Consider the following 7,875-nt stretch of genomic DNA (forward strand, 5'->3'; position numbering starts at 1 on the left):
ATGTCATCTGCTAACAGTGACAGTTTTACTTCTTCTTTTCCAATTTGTATTCCTTTTGTTTCTTTTTCTTCTCTGATTGCCGTGGCTAGGACTTCCAAAACTATCTTGAATAATAGTGTTGAGAGTGGACATCCTTGTCTTGTTCTTGATCTTAGAGGAAATGCTTTCAGTTTTTCACCATTGCGAATGATGTTTGCTGTGGGTTTGTCATATATGGCCTTTAGTATGTTGAGGTAGGTTCCCTCTATGCCCACTTTCTGGAGAGTTTTTATCATAAATGGGTGTTGTATTTTGTCAAAAGCTTTTTCTGCATCTATTGGGATGATCCTAGGTTTTTATTCTTCTATTTGTTACTATGGGGTATCACATTGATTGATTTGCGTATATTGAAGAATCCTTGCACCCCTGGGATAAATGCCACTTGATTATGGTGTATGATCCTTTTAATGTGTTGTTGGATTCTGTTTGCTAGTATTTTGTTGAGGATTTTTGCATCTCTATTCATCGGTGATATTGGTCTGTAATTTTCTTTTTTTGTAGTATCTTTGTCTGGTTTTGGTATCAGGGTGATGGTGGCCTCATAGAATGAGTTTGGGAGTTTTCCTTCCTCTGCAATTGTTTGGAAGAATTTCAGAAGGGTGGGTGGTAGCTCTTCTCTAAATGTTTGATAGAATTCACCCATGAAGTCATCTGGTCCTGGACTTTTGTTTGTTGGAAAATTTTGAATCACAGTTTCAATTTCATTACTTGTGATTGGTCTGTTCATATTTTCTATTTCTTCCTTGTTCAGTCTTGTATTGCTATAAACTTCCCTCTTAGAACTGCTTTTGCTGCATCCCATACGTTTTGGGTCGTCGTGTTTTCATTGTCATTTGTCTCTAGGTATGTTTTGATTTCCTCTTTGATTTCGTCAGTGATCTCTTGGCTATTTCGTAACGTATTTAGCCTCCATGTGTTTGTGTCTTTTACAGTTTTTTTCTCTGTAATTGATTTCTAATCTCATAGCGTTTTGGTCAGAAAAGATGCTTGATATGATTTCAATTGTCTTAAATTTACTGAGGCTTGATTTGTGGCCAAGATGTGATCTATCCTGGAGAATGTTCAGTGCGCACTTGAGAAGAAAGTGTAATCTGCTGGTTTGTCCTATAAATATCAATTAAATCTATCTGGTCTGTTGTGTCATTTTAAGCTTCTGTTTCCTTATTTATTTTCCTTTTGGATGATCTGTCCATTGGTGTAAGTGAGGTGTTAATGTCCCTCACTATTATTATGTTACTATCGATTTCCTCTTTTATAGCTGTTAGCAGTTGCCTTATGTATTGAGGTGCTCCTGTGTCAGGTGCATATATATTTATAATTGTTGTATCTTCTTCTTTGATTGATCCCTTGATCATTATGTAGTGTCCTTCCTTGTCTCTTGTAACATTCTTTAAAGTGTTGTAGTTTCTTCCCTATCATCACTTTATATATGTCATGCCACTCCGTTCTGGCTTGTAGAGTTTCTGCTGAGAAATCAGCTGTTAACCTTATGGGAGTTCACTTGTATGTTTTTTGTTGTTTTTCCCTTGCTGCTTTCAATAATTTTTCTTTGTCTTTAATTTTTGCCAGTTTGTTACTATGTGTTTGGCGTGTTTCTCCTTGGGTTTATCCTACATGGGACTCGCTGTGCTTCCTGGACTTGGGTGGCTTTTTCCTTTCCCATGTTAGGGAAGTTTTTGACTATAGTCTCTTCATATATTTTCTCTGGTCCTTTCTCTCTCTCTTGTCCTTCTGGAACCCCTATAATTTGAATGTTGTTGTGTTTAATGTTGTCCCAGAGGTCTCTTAGGCTGTCTTCATTTCTTTTCATTCTTTTCTCTATATTCTGTTCTGCAGCAGTGAATTCCACCATTCTGTCTTCCAGGTCAGTTATCAGTTCTTCTGCCTGAGTTATTCTGCTATTGATTCCTTCTAGTGTAGTTTTCATTTTAGTTATTGTATTGTTCATCTCTGTTTGTTTGTTCTTTAATTCTTCTAGGTCTTTGTTAAAGATTTCTTGCATCTTCTCGATCTTTGCCTCCATCGTTTTTCCGAAGTCCTGGATCATCTTCAGTATCATTATTCTGAATTGTTTTTCTGGAAGGTTGCCTATCTCCACTTCATTTAGTTGTTTTTCTGGGGTTTTGTCTTGTTCCTTCATCTGGTACATAGCCCTCTTCCTTTTCATCTTGTCTATCTTTCTGTGAATGTGGTTTTCATTCCACAGGCTGCAGGATTGTAGTTCTTCTTGCTTCTGCTGTCTGCCCTCTATTCAGAGAACTCTTGATGATGAAATGTTATCACTTTTTGGGCTGGTTCATACTAGAGTTCGATAAGCCAAGAGGATGGAGGGTAGCCCTTCAAAGCTACGGTGTGTGATGAATTATAGAACAGTTGCAGAAGCGTATGAGGTAGTTTCAAGCAATAGGTATAAATTTTTTCATAGTTAATATTCCGTGTGCAGTAATTGTATAACTACTTAGAAAACTTGTAAGAGCTTATCATTTTGTGTTTGGAATCATGGAATATAGTGTCTGGCTTCTCTAATTCTTTTCTGTTTTTAATCAGCTTTGTTCAGGAATAATTTCACACAATAAAATTCATTTTAAGCAGAGAGTTGAATTAGTTTTGAAGTGGTTAACAATTGTATTTACCGCCGCAGGCAAGATGAAAACTTGTCCATCATCCCCCAAATTTCCTTCCTGTTCCTTGGCAGTTGATCCCTTATAGTCTGGCTCCTGCAGCCTTCTAGAATATCAGATAAATGGAATTACAGGGTTTGTTTTCTTTTGTCTGACTTTTTAACCTATTGAATGCTTTTGAGATTGATCATGTTGTTGTGTACCTTTTCACTGTTGAGTAGGGTTCTATTATACGGGTATACCGCGATTTTGTTTATTCATATAATGCAGTTGATGGACTTGATTCTTAAGAGTTACCTTTTCAGTTGGAATTTGTTATCATTTCTTCACATTCTTTGGGAGGAATGTTAGTTCTTTTAGCTAGAACCAAACAAAAATTAGAAAGTTGTCACTTCAACCCCAGAGGTTATGTAAGTAGTAGTAGACACTCATCTATAAGGCCTCTGTTTTCTCTGTCGAAGTGAGAATTCTGCTAAAACTTGCTCAGTATCATTGGCTGTTATGGAATAAGATATATAAATATAAAACTGTTGTGGAGTAAGTTGGTATCAAGTATCTGAACATACGTCGTGATCTTAATAACCTCCAATATATGTGACAATTGATTTCAGTCTACCTGTGATTATAGTTTTCTCAGTGATTGGGATTTATTTTCAATCATTTCATGACATATTTGAAAATGTACTTTCAGTATGCTTTAACATGCGTAAAGAGGAAACATGTACTTTGCTTACGAAAAACCAAAGATGTTTGGTTTTGCTTGATTCCTATAAGCCTAGCTGTAAGCAATATTTAGTCATTTGCTTTGGCAAGTTTTTATTAAAAAGTATTTATGCAGTCAAATGACTAAGCTCTGTAAGCATGTCAACATTATTGAGTCTTTTAATCAAAATGATGGAAGGTAAAAATGATTAGCACATTTAAAAGAAAATTTATAATAGGAGTCTTGGTATTAAAGAACCCTACACAACAAACTGTGAGGACATATTTATGTTGAATTATTGATTGGATTAGTTTAGTAATATATTTTAGTCTGTTGGGTATCAAATGCTATAAATCAGAGATCCCAAAGTTATCCATGCATGGCTCCTGAATCATTTCGGGGTATTGGAAGAGGGGGAAAGTATATGTAAAGATGCTATGTTTGTCAGATCATGCATGAAGTCAAAATAAATTTTCAGAGTGAGATCATTTTGAGCAGCTGCAGGAAGTCAGTTTTCACGTAAATTTAATCAGGGGCATTGTTCTTTATGGCTATTCTATTTCATAAAGTATGTTCCTGACAAATCACTTTTCCTTTCTTGCACTGGGGGTGAGTCTTCAGAAATAAATTACCTTCAGATGATTTTTTCACAGAAACCTTGATCATCTGTCAAAAGTTTTGAGTAACACATGGCTCTATTAATTTTATTAAAAAAAAACTGAATTTTTTTAGCACTTGTTAATACCATTGAAGAGCTCATGTATTTTATCACATTTTTTTGCTTATTTTCAATATATTATTAGATTGCTGAGTTAAATAATAATTGAGAGAAATCATAATATCACATATATATTGTATATTTATAATATATAATCACATATATACCTCATGTATGTAGTATATACGACATATTGTATATATAAAATATATAATCACATGATACCACATATATATAATTGCATGTGCATATATGTATATAATTTTTAAGAAAAATTATGGAATGGTCCCTGTCTGATTTTTCATATGCACTTACATACATGCGTGCTTACACACACACACACCTAGCACACCTAGATACTTCCTGCATGATTTTTCATTATTAAAATTTTGGTTTTGTGCGATTGGACCAGGGGTAAGCACAATAACTTCAACAACTAGATGGCGTATATGATTTGTTGACACATCATTATAGGACATGAAATTTGAGTTGATGATGAGATTGTACCTAAGCCAGCTGTGGCCTTCCTATTGTTAGGGGACAGAAAAGTGACAGCTGGAGTTCAACTAGCAAGGGCTAGTCAATGAACTTTGTGGGAAAATATCCAAATGGCAGTTACACCAAGATGAGCACTGAGCTATCACTTGCAAACCTATGTTTTAGATCTGAGAGTTGTATTCCTTGAAAACTTCAGTTTTGCCTCTGTAGCCAGAGGGTTCAAGAATATGCTAAAGAATCTGAGAAAGGGCACCTAAAATACAACAAGAAAATATTTTACCACCATGAGAAAAAAAATCACTGTGCGTATGTATGTGTACTTATATATATATATATATATATATGTATATACACATACATATTATATCGTAGTTGTTTAACTCTTGGGTGTTATTTGCCTTAGGAAGTAGAAGAGACCTAGAGAAAGGAAGGGAACTTAAATAATGAGCAAGAGGACATTAATCTGTAAATGTACAGGCTGAAAGGAGCTAGAATGAAAAATCATGATTATTAAAAATGTTGACTTACTTTCTAAACTCTGTGATCTAGAATTGCAGTTATTACTTTTTGTCAAGTGAGATTAGCAGTGCTTCTGCTTGGACTATGGGAAAGAAGGTGTTGTCTCGCACCATGGGGTTTAGACCAGTGAGCTCTTTATTTTTGACCTTGGATATGAGGGTCCATCCATTTCTGCTGAATACCTGTAGGGGTGCTTGACAGCTGGGTTGTGCAACTTAGGGCTAGAGGAGCCATGATGGAGGAGGTTGTTTAAGCATTAGCACTCTTTGTCAGTGATTATTTAAAATATTTGTGCCATATTGGTCTTCTACTCAGCATATTGTGTAAAACACCATTGGAATGCCCATTGAAATCTCAACATGCACCCCAGTGTTCATGGCAGCACAATTTATAATAGCCTAAGACATGGAAGCAACTTATGTGTCCGTTGACAGATGAATGGGTAAAGATGTGGTCTGCATATACAATGGAATATTACTGGGCCATAAAAAAGAATGAAATAATGCCATTTGCAGCAACATGGATGGACCTAGAGACCATCATACTAAGTGAAGTAAGTCAGACAAAGATATGATATTGCTTATACATGGAATCTAAAAAATGATACTAATGAACTTATTTACAAAACAGAAACAGACTCAGACATAGAAAACAAACTTATGGTTACCACAGGGGAAAGGAGGGGGAGGGATAAATTAGGAGTTTGGGATTAAAATATACACACTACTATATATAAGATAGATAACCAACAAGGACCTACTGTATAGCATAGGGAACCATACTTAATATGTTTTGATAACCTATAATGGAAAATAATTTTTAAAATATATATAGTATATATATAGCTGAACCACTTTGCTCTGCACCTGAAACTAACATAACATTGTAAGTCAACTATATTCAACAAGAATTTTTTTAAATGTCAAGGAATTAGTTTTAATATCAAATGAAGATACTTTTTTTGTTTGTTTTAATTTATTTTATTTATTTTTGGCTGCATTGGGTCTCCATTGCTGTGCGCGGCTTTCTCTAGTTGTGGAGAGCGGGGGCTACTCTTCATTGCGGTGCGTGGGCTTCTCATTCTGGTGGCTTCTCTTGTTGCGGAGCACAGGCTCTAGAGCGCAGGCTCAGTAGTTGTGGCTCACGGGCTTAGTTGCTTCGCAGCATGTGGGATCTTCCCAGACTAGGGCTTGAACCCGTGTCCCCTGCATTAGCAGGCAGATTCTTAACCACTGTGCCACCAGGGAAGCCCGAATGAAGATACTTTTTAACAGAACACTATATCTGATTCATTTATGAAAACTATAAAAAAAACCCTTCTTTTAAAATTCATTTACAAAAATCTTTCTTTTGCTTCCTTCTAAGTTTTACAATCCTTATCTTTCAAAACTTGGCTCATGTCTTGTTTCCTGGTAACTAGCAATTTCCATATCTAAGTCAGGCACAGATTCTCTAAGCAGCCCTTTACTGTCACTCTGCATTATGTTGAAAATTTCTATGAGTTTTCTACTTCATTGTACAGAATTCCTTGTTCTCGTTTTATTCATCTTTGGAAATAACACCAGTACCCGGGATGAGGGTTGACAAATAATAGATGACAAATAAATTTTTTTTTTTTTTTTTTTTTTTTGAGGTACGCGGGCCTCTCACCGCCCAGCGGCCATGGCTCATGGGCCCAGCCGCTCCGTGGCACATGGGACCCTCCCGGACCGGGGCACGAACCCGCGCCCCCTGCATCGGCAGGCGGACTCTCAGTCACTGCGCCACCAGGGAAGCCCCCAAATAAATATTTTTAATTGAGCAGGATTGCTCATTTTAGATGGTTTTCTCTGAAAATAATAATACTTTTCCTACAGGTAAGTCAGTAAATGATAAATCCTGAATGAACTAAGGTTATTTGTTGACTAGATTTCTTACTTTACCAGGTTAGGTTCAGTTATTCCAAGTCTCTTTTACTCTGTTTGTCCTTCCTGGATGGTCTTTTATGCAGTGCTTCCCTTACCTTATCATAGCATTTATCACCAGATGCTGAAATCACCTATTTGCGTGTCCCACCAGCCTGTAACCCCAGTGAAGGCTTATTGGCTTTTTCTCTGTCTCATCCCCAGTAACTAGTTCACTCTGTGCTTAATAGTTATTAAAGCATGATTAGGGGACTTCCCTGGTGGTGCAGTGGTTAAGAATCCGCCTGCCAATGAAGGGGACACAGGTTCAAGCCCTGGTCCGGGAAGATCCCACGTGCTGCTGAGCAACTAAGCCCGTGCGCCACAACTACTGAGCCTGCGCTCTAGAGCCTGTGAGCCACAGCTACTGAGCCTGCGCACCACAACTACTGAAGCCTGCGCGCCTAGAGCCCGTGCTCTGCAACAAGAGAAGTCACCTCAGTGAGACACCCGCACACATCAAGGAAGAGTAGCCCCACTCACTGCAACTAGAGAAAGACTGTGCACAGCAATGAAGACCCAATGCAGCCTAAATAAATACATACATAAAATTGAGAAGAAGAAAAAAAGGAAAGCATAGATTAAAAAAAAACATGATTAGGCATGATCTTCCATAAAAATTTGATGTATTTTTCTATCATAGATTAAGTATGAAAGCACATTTCTGACCCAGTAAAGTCATTCTTAAATTTTTTTTTCAAGAGGAGAATTAGAGAATGACACTAACAGCTCTTCTGCTAATGTTGTTAGGAGCTTCCTTTTTTTTTTTTTTTTTTAACATTTTTATTGGAGTATAATTGCTTTTCAATGGTGTGTTAGTTTCTGCTTTATAAC

The 7,875-nt window shown here is 36.7% G+C and overlaps 1 protein-coding gene across 7 annotated transcripts in view; it reads left to right on the forward strand.

Annotated features, from left to right (window-relative positions):
• TPK1 (thiamin pyrophosphokinase 1) overlaps positions 1-7,875 on the forward strand; it is a 356,442-nt gene that overhangs the window by 139,773 nt on the left and 208,794 nt on the right. The gene's annotated exons all lie outside the window — the stretch shown is intronic.

Source organism: Physeter macrocephalus, chromosome 5 (assembly GCF_002837175.3).
Source record: "Physeter macrocephalus isolate SW-GA chromosome 5, ASM283717v5, whole genome shotgun sequence".
NCBI classification, from domain to species: Eukaryota; Metazoa; Chordata; class Mammalia; order Artiodactyla; family Physeteridae; genus Physeter; species Physeter macrocephalus.